General features: G+C 36.5%; 1 pseudogene; it reads left to right on the forward strand.

Annotated features, from left to right (window-relative positions):
- The window catches only part of LOC125082941 (spermatogenesis-associated protein 31D1-like), an 894,603-nt pseudogene that overhangs the window by 739,868 nt on the left and 142,650 nt on the right, over positions 1–12,085 (forward strand).

Below are 12,085 nucleotides of genomic sequence, written 5' to 3' on the forward strand. Positions count from 1 at the left end.
ATCAAATTGAGTCATTTTGTACACTTGGGGTGGGCAAGCTGGAAGTGGAGTGTGGAGTAAGGTAGGGCTATGGTTTGGTGCTCATGGAATTCTCCATTTTTTTCTCCCTCCCAGCTGGGCTCCCTCCCTCCCTCCCTTCCTTTTTTCTACAAAAGTTTATTTTTTTAAAATTTTTAAAAAAATTTCTTTTCAGCGTAACAGAATTCATTGTTTTTGCACCACACCCAGTGCTCCATGCAATACATGCCCTACTTAATATACCACCTGGCTCCCCCAACCTCCCACCCCCCGCCCCTTCAAAACCCTCAGATTGTTTTTCAGAGTCCATAGTCTCTCATGGTTCACCTCCCCTTCCAAAAGTTTATTTTATTTTATTTTATTTTTTTTAAGATTTTATTTATTTATTTGACAGAGAGAAATCACAAGTAGGCAGAGAGGCAGGCAGAGAGAGAGGAGGAAGCAGGCTCCCTGCTGAGCAGAGAGCCCGATGTGGGGCTTGAACCCAGGACCTGGGATCATGACCTGAGCCGAAGGCAGCGGCTTAACCCACTGAGCCACCCAGGCGCCCCTATTTTATTATTTTTTAAAGATTTTATTTATTTGACAGAGAGAGATCACAAGTAGGCAGAGAGGCAGGCAGAGAGAGAGGGAAGCATGGCCCCTGCTGAGCAGAGAGCCCAATGTGGGGCTCGATGTGGGGCTTGATCCCAGGACCCTGAGACCATGACCGGAGCCGACGGCAGAGGCTTTAACCCACTGAGCCACCCAGGCACCCCCAAAAGTTTATTTTTAAATGGTAGAAGGGTGAAAGGGAGTAATTTAGTCTGTTGTCCGAGAACTTGTGGGTACAAGTTCTGGGACAAGCACAAGCATGTGGTTGACCTTCAGTTTCTCTATGTGTCATGAAGGGTAAGAGGAAGTTCCTTGACAAGTCTGCTGTAAATTATGAGTTTTACAGAAAAGATGGGGGCTGAGGGTAGGCAAAATGGGTAAAGGGAGTCAAAAGATACAAACTTCCAGTTATATAATAGTAAGTCCTGGGGCTATAATGTATGGCATGGTGACTATAGTTAATAATACCATCTAGCATATTTGAAATTTGCTAAGAGTGTAGATCTTGAAAGTTCTCATCGCAAGAAAAAAATTTGTAACTATGTGTGATGATGGATGTTAACTAGACTTATTGCAATGATCTTTTCACAGTATATACGTATATGGAATCACTATGTTGTATACTTGAAACTAATGTTATATCTCAGTTGTATCTCAATGAAATAGATAAAAAGTAAAAATAGAAACCAGTCCTTCAGGAATGTGCAGCATACTTAAAAAATACACATGTCTTAGCTATAGTATTAGACTTTTATGAGTATTAGAGGTTTGTACTTGAGAAGTGGTGTTTTTGATATCTAATTTTCTAACAACCAGCCAACTAAACAGTGAAGAAAGCAGCTCTGTGTGTTATCCAGATTCAGTGTAATTCAGTGTTATTTATTGAATGATGAATGGTGGAGACAAGTGCAAAACTGGGTCCAAAACTACCTTCATGTAGTCCAGAATTTACAGTTTGAAACAGTGTTCTTCTAACTATAGCATGCAATTAGGTGCACTAACAGAAAAATGAACTGTGTAAAAAATAAATAAATAAAAGGATCTCTCCAAGGAAAGCTGATTGACGGTGTCCCAAGAGGCCATAAAAAGTGGCATTATCTTGGAAAATATGTTGGGATGTGGTTGTTAGCTTGTTGAATCTGTTTCTCAGATTGATGTTGAACAAATCCAAAAGACTGCTCTCTAAATCCAGAATGGCAAAAAAAAGAAAAAAAAGTTAGTAAAAGTTATGTGCATTTTAAAAGGCAAAAAAAAAGTATTCTCTCAATTGGAAACCTAACAGAAAGCAAATAAGGTTTTACAACTGTTGGGCCATCAAGAAATAGCCACCATTTAATAATAACAATGGCAATAATAATAATAACAAAATCCACTTATACGGAGGGACTACTCTAAGCCAATTGCTATATTAATCTTTTTGCCCACATTCATCATAGCATTTAAACCTTAATAGATACCTTGAAAGATTGGATAGTTGTTCAACTACAATAAATGTGGAAGCCACAACTCACAGTAATTAACTAATTTGTCTAATGCTACAAAACTAGTAAAATATAACCAGATCATTAATGCAGGTCACTTTTCTTCCATATATGGTTCTTACCTTCATCACTTTTTCTCCTCATATTCATAGGCAGGGGAAAAGAAGGTGAGCATCTTTTTATTTGTGTTCCACAATTTATGTAGGATTATCTAATCTAAGTCTCAAGGCATCCTTGCACAACAGATAGCATAGTGGAAATAGATAGTATTTCCACTTAGAGAAGGAAGCTGTGACTCAGAGAGGCAGTTTAATTTCCCTAGAGTCACAACAGGTCTGGGACAGCAACTCATGTCACCTTGACTCCAAAGTCACTCACATTCCATTATACTAATGGATTTTCTATTTATTGAGCATATTTTCTGTGCTAGGCACAATATTAGATGCATTTTGGGAAAGTATCCCTGTTTCTCACAAATGCTCCATAGGGAAGATATTTTGACGCCCATTTTATTGACGAAGTTTAAGTAAGTGGCTTATCAATAAAAGTTAGCAAACCCATATCTGACACAATTCTTGAAGCCTCCCATATAGCCATATTTAGTGATTATTTATATGACATGATTTGAAAGGTACTGAGGAGTCCCTTATACAATTTTCTCCTCCCCATATGCTTGATTCAAGGATCATAATTCCACCACTAGACATTTATTTATTTGGACTGAGCATTTTCTCCCTAGGGTCAATGATGACTATGAAGATAAAGATTCTGATGGAGAACCCAGAGAAAGGGATCTTTTTGAAATACAGGGTCTACTTTCAAAGAACTAGCCTGAGTGGGGAGCCCCAAAGGGAAACTCTAGGAAACCAGAGGCCAGCAGAAGGCATGGCATTGTTGTGGGAAAGTGTGAAAGCATCTGACTGCCAGTGGGGTATATTGGAGGGCATACTGGTGAGAGCAGTCTCAAACATAAGAATCACCTGGAGGCCTTCTTAAGAAACAGATTGCTGTGCTATATGCACTTATAATTCAGTAGGTCTAGGTTGGGGTCAGAGAATTTGCTTATCTAACAAATTCCCAGGTGATGCTGAAGTTGCACCAGCAACCTCTATAGCCTGGTACCGAGAATCATGTAGTAAAATGTGTCTGGAGGGGGAGAAATGCCTGGTATTACAGTGTTTGGTCATCTGCTAAATATTATCTACAAGGGGCAGTGAGGGAAAGGGCATAGAGAGGAGAAGGAGAAGTCAATGGGAATAGACTTTGTTTTCATTAGCACCAAGTAGTTTATACTCTCTCTCTAGTCTGTGAACGGCATACTAAAAATATGTAAGGAAAACACAGTTAACGCCTTTTATGACCATATATTCAAGCAATGCAAACACAGACTCTGAAGCAATATACATACACCTCGATAGACCTAAAACAGTCATTTATTAATTGAAAAAAAATCCAAGTTTCTTCCTTTTGTAGATGGTTTACATGGTTGACTAAAAAGTCAGAAAATGGATCCTAATGGTAATGCATTTGTGTAAAACAGATTACTTTTCTCTTTAATGATGTCACTTACATTTAGCAGACTTTGATTTGGTCCTAAATTTCAGACACTTTGCTTGACTATGTGAATTTAAGGTACAAACAGGTGGCTCAGAATTCTTGGTTGTTTATTTCCATTGATCCTGGAGAATCGTGTGCTTAATCACTGATGGTGTGTGATGAATTTTCAGTGAATGCCTCTGGGTGGACTGTTCTGATTTGCAGCTCAGAGAAAAGCTGCAACAGCAAGCAAAGGAGAAGGTTGCAAATCCCTTAATGAAATTTTTAATAAAAGCAGCTTTGAATGCATGCCTTTTTCCAATCATTGCATCCAACCATTTTTGAGAGTCGACATAACTGATCAAGAGAGTGAGTATTAAGGATGCAAAAAGACAGCACAATTAAAGAGAGAGGCACTTTGGGAAAATGTGAAGGCCAGAGAGTAGCTTTGAACCTGAATCAGGAAATTTTCATGGTGGCCTCTTCTCATGGTGATTTTTAGGATGCCTATTTTTCAGTTCCTTAACCTTAAAGAATAAGTATGTGGCAGAACTTTGTACTCACCAGGACACCACTCTATTCCTATTATTTTCATAGTGAGAGGAAGAAAACTTCAGGAATATTCCAGGGCCAGCTTTTTGGCAGGAGAGCAAAGGGAACTAGGAATCAATGAAAAGCAAGCTGTGTGTAGGTACTTCCTGAAAGCCAAGTAAGTGGTCAATCTCACTTCCTTTGTGGGCTGTCTTTACTGCCCACTCCACTAAGAGCCTCTTTTCCATGGCACTGAGGTCAGCAGAGGAACTTCATTATTGCTAGTCAGATGTCAGACTGTCCCAGTCAAAACGGATGATCAGGAGATGGCAGGGGTCTACTGTGATACTTAGATCCCTAATGTGTTCCTACCTTTCGCAGTGAAAAAGGCAGTGTCATCTGAAGTAAGGGTTAATGGTCACTTCTTTTTTTTTATTTAACAGTAGTATTGTTTTGAAGGCTTTCTTGGACCCAGGACACAGGTATGCATTGACCTGAAAGGTCCTCATGGTATTCCCTAACAAACGTAATTAAAGAAAAAAGCAGTTGTGGTAAGCCCACCAAATGAGAAAGACAATGAGGGCAGGCACAATTGTCTTCTCAACAATTATTTGCAGACATCTAATAAATTCCCCTCTGAAGCAGCAATCAAGTCAATTCTTCCTTTTGGCAAGATGTTTAACTGCTGCACAGAAATAGCTGTAATCAGACCAAGATTAGAACAGAGGGAGGCTTAGTTTATGTATTTCCTCCTGTAGTTTTTGAACAAGTGTCTGTGGTACTAGGCAAGGAGGTTTCCTGACATTCCCTGTATCTGCCCCACAGGAGTTCTCATTCATTGACATATTTATTATATGTGTGGTGGAAAGTTTCCCCTTGCCCCATTTTTGAATCTTTTGTGTTTTATCAAAAACAGAATGGAATACTCTCTATGTTTACACTGAAAGTGTGTGTTGGGGGGTTCTTAAAAAAAACCCCACTGAGGTGTAATTCATTGCTGGCTGTGTTATGGGGGAGGGAAAAGAAAAGGGGATGAGAAGAAAAGATTTTTTTTTTCAGAAAAGGATTTTGTGGCTTTTGGCACTGCTAATAATTTGTGTGGAAAAATAATGTTTTCTTGTGTGTTTAATCCTGTGCCAGGGCAGCTGCTGGTGCAGTAGCGTTCTGCAACAAATTAGAGGGCAGTTAAAGCGAGATTTTCCATCATCAAGAACAAAGCAAGGCCAGTTAGCATGAGGACAGCTTGTTCTAGTTGCTAATGTGCTTAAAAACTTGGTGCACATAATTTGAAACAGCCTTCGTGTGAGGATGCCGTGGCTCCGGTTTCTGAGGTCCTAGTTCTAATTCCAAATCAAATGGAAGCAGCTGAATTAGAAAAATGACAAGTTATGCACTGACATTGTCTGCCCTGGCTACAAAGATAAGTTTTTTCATCATTGCTATTGATATGAAAGTTAATTCCCCTCAATATTAAAATATTTAATGGATGACAGCTGTCTGAAATATGAAGCCCACAGCCCCTATTTACCAAAGGAGAGCTCTCAATAACTGTGTGGCAGCTCTAACACACTTACAAATTATTTAAAGATGTATTACCTTTGCTGGCAAGGAAGCAGATGTTAAAAAGATTCAGTGCCTCCTTAAAAGTTGATCTGAATCTCAAGAGTTTTAATCAATGTAGCTTTTTATTTCACTGGCTTGGAATTAAATGGGATTCCTTGGTTGAAATGCATTGGAAAAGAGCATGCTGTAGTCCAAATACCTTTCAGTGCCTAGAATTTAAAACTTTCATTTGTAACTCAGATAGGCTGTAGAGAATTAAATCTAGGCAGGAGAGAAATAGGAGAAGGCAGATTTTTAGTTGGAGTTTTTGCCTACTTAAACATGGGCTGGGCACAGCTCTAATGGTGAGAGGTTTTCAACCTTATGTGAGCAAGAAATGAGGATTCAGCTCCTAAATTCACGTTCATCAGGCTGAATATTAAGTTCCTCTTAAAGGCCAAGTGCACTGCTAACACCCTCACTAATAGGATTTCAAATGTTCTAGTTGTAGCTAGTCTAGAAAATACTAATGAAGGACATTAAGGTCTACAGAAGGCCTTGAAGAAATCTCAAGAGATCTGAATTTCTTGGGAGCCTATATACACTTGCATACAAATGGAGGGTCTTGGCAAAAATGAATTAAATAGCAGAATTTAATTCTAAGGGCTTAGGAAACCTTTCTTTAATTCACATTATAACCTTGGCACCTGGGTCAGAAAACTCTGCACTTTTTGTCTATATAACATCAAATGTGGGCTTCTCTGGATTAATTTTCTTTTTGAAAAAATGTAGATTGGCCAAATATTTAGTAATTATAAACATTTATTTATCTCTAGGTTGAACTGAAATAAGCTAGAAATTAGGAATTGGAGTAGAAGAATTGTGGGTAGGACCTCTTAACACACAGGAAAAATGAGCAGCTGTTTCTTTGGTGAAGAGCTACTGTGTGTGGTTGTGCAGATTGTACACTGTACAACTCAGGGGTGTACTCTTCAGTTAGTTTCCTGTGTGAATGTTATCAAAGACTTCTGTAGGACAGGTGTGTAAAATTTGTGTGGCCATGTATGTTCATACCTGAATTGGTGTGATTTTAAGGTGCATGGACAGTCTCATCTGTCCAGATCTTCCCCTGTGTTGATCTGATTATCATGGTTAGCTTGTCCAAGTAACTTTTATACAGGATAAGATTTAAAGAGTTTATATTAGGGATAGTATCAGTGAAGAATCATACTTTAGTTAGTTTAACACATTAACTTCCCCATACATTTTTGGTAAAGGAGACATTGTCTCTATTAGAAATCAGAATGCTGAAAGAAAGGGATATAGGAAAGATAAATTTTAGTTGTGAAATAGCAAAATATTAGAAGCTTATGGGCTCTTTCGCTTAGAAAGAAACATAATATGTATCCTAGACACCAAAGAAACAGTTCAGGAGCATTGAGGACTTTGGTTGAAATGATACAGAAAAGAGGAAGAAAAACTTGGCATATTTCAGAACTGTTCATAGGGCTATCCTAATTGAAGAAACAAGTATTCGTTTAAAATTTCCAATTATTTCTGCCTCCAGATTAGTAGGAAAAGGCCTGTAGAAATATTTTTAAATAATTTCTTATCCACTTCTACAAAGGCTAATTGGTCTTCCCAAGATTCAGCATTTCATCAAATACTTATGGGGCATCTCTTATTGGGGAGATGTGTTGGAACATGCAATGGCACGGGTCATAGTTCCTGACCTCAGCTTGCTGACATTTAAGTTAAGAGACATAAAATAAGCTAAGCATGTTAACATCAGCATGGAGAGTTCTAAGGATTTAAAAAAGGTAGAGATCACAAATGATTGGGGAGAGGATCAAGAAAAGCTTTCTGGTGATGTCACTGAAGTAGATGGGTCTCAATGGACAACATAACAGGTTACTGGGACTAGAACTGGGACTAGAACTAGAACAGGCTCTAAAACCCTGAGAACTGTAAGAATTTAGGTGGCCCCCAAATTTTTCCAATATCTTAAAATTAAATTTGATAAGAATTTTATTTGATTTGCTCATTTTTTTAAAGATTTTATTTATGTATTTGACAGGCAGAGATCACAAGTAGGCAGAGAGAGAGGAGGAAGCAGGCTCCCTGCTGAGCAGAGAGCCCGATGCAGAGCTCCATCCCAGGACCCTGGGATCATGACCTGAACCGAAAGCAGAGGCTTTAACCCACTGCCCCGATTTGCTCATGTTTTTATGCTAACTATTCTTGTTACCTTTGAGAGAAAAGTAGGTTAAAAAATGTTTATAATGACAAGGGTTAAGGGCAATATTTTTGTAACATAACCTGAATTGTCCATTTCCTCTCAGGAAAATATAGTTATCCCTTTTTCAGTCACACTTATGTTGAATCTTTAGCCACCTGAACTCCATCAACAACATCATTCTGAACAAACAACACACAAGGGGTCTTTACTTTCTTTGGATTTATTTTGTTTTGCTCAGTCCTGTTGAGACTCTTTGAGATGCTGTGTAGAGCATAACTCAGAATTACCCTACTGAGGGGTAAGGGATTTGGGGTCACTGTTTTCCAACTCCTATCTCTCATGGGTTACTCCAGGAAGTAACTTCTTGGCGTTTCCTGAGCCTGTGGGACATGCTCCAATGGCTAGAAAATGCCTCAGGCAGAGAGATGTAAGAAGCCATTGACTTATGAAGGAAGTATCTATAAGTGATCTCAACAGGGCTGATGGGATATGGACAGGGTACCAACAGAGTCAACTATGGTGTAATTCTTATAAAAAAGAAAAAGAAAGAAAGAAAGAAAGAAAGGATTCTGTGTTAATGTGGAGTTGAATAGAGTAAAATAAGTTTCTTAACATTTGGCTTCTCAGTAATTTTAATATTCATTATGAATATTCTAAAAGGAATAGATTATGCAGGTTGTATCAAGTTTACTTGAACATAGGACACATTTTTGACAAGCATCTTGCAAAGCTAATGCATGGATCCTGTTTTGTAAATATTTCATTTTTGCATTTACATAGTGTGTCTGTATTTAAGTCACACTCCTTGACCCTGGATGGGAAGAGGGAGATATAGAGGTAAACCTGACTTGAATCTTGCCTTTAGGTTGCTTATGATCCATTAGGTTGGATAAGATATGTGTGACAACAATCATAATATAAATTCATAAGGGAATAAGGGGATATGGGAGATTAAAGGAAAGAAAGATTATTTCTAGTTGGAATACAAGGAAGATTTCCTGAGTGAAGTGGCATTGACCTGGACCTTGAATTTAGATTGGGCTTCGGGCATTTTAAGAGAGAGGATGGTAGCAAATTATTCTGGACAAAGGAAGCAAAATAAGCAAAGACATGGAGGATAGAATGAATAGAGAGCAGTGTCCTTCTGTTATATATACTCTTAAAGTCTACAAAAGGTAGGTTAGGCATGAACAAAACATTATCTAAAACTTCTTTCAATAATAAATTATGTGTGTATGTGTACATACACACAACAATTATGTTTCTGAAGGACCTTTCCATGTTGACATACAACCTTATGTTTTTTGTTGGTGAATCTAAAAATAGTCCAAATGTCAGGAAACTGTCTGGTATTCTCTAGGCAGCTCCCATGGGATCTCATCACTCTCATTACATCTGGATCTATTATAGCTGTTTCTCAACCCTACCAATTCCAGAAGCTATTGCACTCCAGGATCTGTCCATTTAGCTCTAAAACTCAAAAACATTGCTTCTATTCCTTTAACCTAAACAGGCTCTTTCAAATGCTTAGGTGGCTACTTGAATGAAAGGCCAGGGTGATTAGTTCAGTTCTCATGTCAGCCAGAGTGCAGATAGATGATTGATTGCAGTGAAGCTCTGCTTCTGATAAAACAATTCAAAACACATGTAATTGTATTGTTAAAAAGATACCAAAAGTTTCAAGGAAAAAATTTAATAAAACCACTTTTCATTTTTAAAATGTTGCCTTCTAATCCTTATTCAGATGTATAAATATTTTTATTACCATAAAGTCATTCCAGTTTTATATTCTTATTTATTAATGTACCTTATTTTTTGTTTCTCCATATTCTTTTTAATTTTTATCTAAGCATCTCTTTTTAAAGAGTAATTTGATTGTTTCTGCAAAAATTTTGAGTGCTTATTATAAAATGTCCATCAGCACTCAAAACTACAAAAGAAGTTAAAAAAAAAAACCACCTCAAAATTCCACATCCCAAAATAACTGTCAGGAGCATTTATTATACATCCTTTCAGTCATACTAGCATTGTGTTTCAGCAAGAAAGGCAGATAAAGTGAAACTGAGGTAATTGCTGAACTTCAGATAAATCTCTTTAATGCAAATAGGGAGCTTCCTAAAGTGTCCCTTTAAAGTTTATCATCAAATCAGTATGGATAGACCATAAAAGACTGGAGTCTTTTTTTTTTTTCTTTCCTTTTTAGCTATGTGTTCCAATGTTTACTTTGATGAAAAAATTAAACTTCCCATTTCCCCACCTATTTTTGTCTGTGTATTATTATATTATTTTAATATCGAGTTATATTTATATTCTATTCTGTAACTATAATTTTTATAGCCCTGAATTCTTTTTTTTTTTTATTCACCTCTTGGTTAATTGGATACGTTTTATATCCCTGAGCTCTTTGATGCTTTATAAAAGCATTGTCTAATAGAACTTTTCTTGATGATGGTAATGTTCTGTATCTGTGCTGTTCAATGCAGTAACTACTAGCCATATGTGGCTGTTGAACAATTGAAATGCGGCTAGTGTGACTAAGGAACTGAATATTGTTTTATTTAATCTCAGTTAATTTAAATTTTAATAGCTGCATATGGCTAGTAGCTGACGTATTAGATAACAACTGTTTGTCTTTAATGCTTGAGCATATTTCCACATATTCTATATCTTTAAATCAAAGACACAGAATCTTAGAGCATAGTTTCCTTTAGAATTTTGTCGGCATTAAGTATCCCAGTGAAAAATTCTAAGGCCTTTCTGAGCTTTTTGTCCCTGTTTGACAATATTTTATATTATGAGAGATTCTGGGCGTAGGGAGGAGGCTGTCCAGAGCTGTTACAGAGGATTCATGGTATTTTGAACTATTTTCCATATTTACTAACCAATACTAATAATAAGATTGCATGTCCATGTGGGTATGTCAACATAGAAAGGTTATTATATATTTAGGGTAGTAGATTATTATCCTAGTTTCACAAAAGAGAAGACATTAATTAAATAATTTTTCTAATGTCACACAGACAGTAAAATGTCAGAAATAGGGTTTGCATCCAAGTCTATTGATGCTTTTCCTACCACTCTAGTGATTTAATTCTTTTTAGCAGCAAAAATTCTTTCTAAAAATGAAATCTTGTGTAGAATTCTAAAACACAAACTATGTAAAATTGCTTTTAATTCTATAAATATATTTTGAATTTCAAATTTAAAACAATTACTATTAAAAAACCAATCTGTAAGAATAATGAGACTGTTTTAGTCAACACCAAAATTTGAAATCTGAGCTCATGACTAAAAGTTATAGTCTTATATTACTCAGCATCCAACCTATTTCTGTCTGGTTTGGTTTACCCTATCATGGAATTCATTACTCACGCAGACACATAGTTTTAATAGTCACCCTTTTTTTTAATGGCATACATTCAGCTGAGGACATTCCTCAGTTAAACTGATCCAAAAACTTAAAAGAGGAGCAATAGAAAAAGTTTGGTTTTCAAGTTGAGTCATAACCACATCTAATAAGTACTTGAATTTCTTAACTTCAATAGGAAGGTCATCCCTAACTTACAGTAAACATCAAAGCTATCTATAGTATCCTATGTGTCACCGATTCAATTAGGTTCAATTATAAATGAACAAGTGACTACTGAGCTATGTCAAGGGCTTGTGCCAAATAGACATGTCTAAGTCTTTCATAGTACATGACTCAGCAGAACATCCTATGATATAGCAGGTATTTGCCTGGGTGCTTTTATATGAGGGATTTTTTAAAAACATAGGTATAGACCTTTAATTTTTCTAATTAATGATATATTTATAAAAGTTCAGAAAATAAATAAAGCTTTCTTCTGATATGTGTAAAAAATAATAAATGGTTTAACCCAGCAGGATAAGTTAAATTTTTGTGATCTTCAGTGTCATATAACCTGATAATTGCATATTAAATTCTGTATCTTGTTTTTCGTTTTTCTTTTCTTTTTATTTCTTTTTTGTATCTTGTTTTTCTAAACACAGTTTAAATTATTAAAATATGTTTGAAAATATGTTTGAATCAAATAACCCATAAAACACTATTGAACACAGTTTGAAACACCTTGTGGCCTCACTGTCAAGCCTCCTAAGCCTTCATAGTTGTAATTATTTATTT

This window comes from Lutra lutra, chromosome 13 (assembly GCF_902655055.1).
Source record: "Lutra lutra chromosome 13, mLutLut1.2, whole genome shotgun sequence".
NCBI classification, from domain to species: Eukaryota; Metazoa; Chordata; class Mammalia; order Carnivora; family Mustelidae; genus Lutra; species Lutra lutra.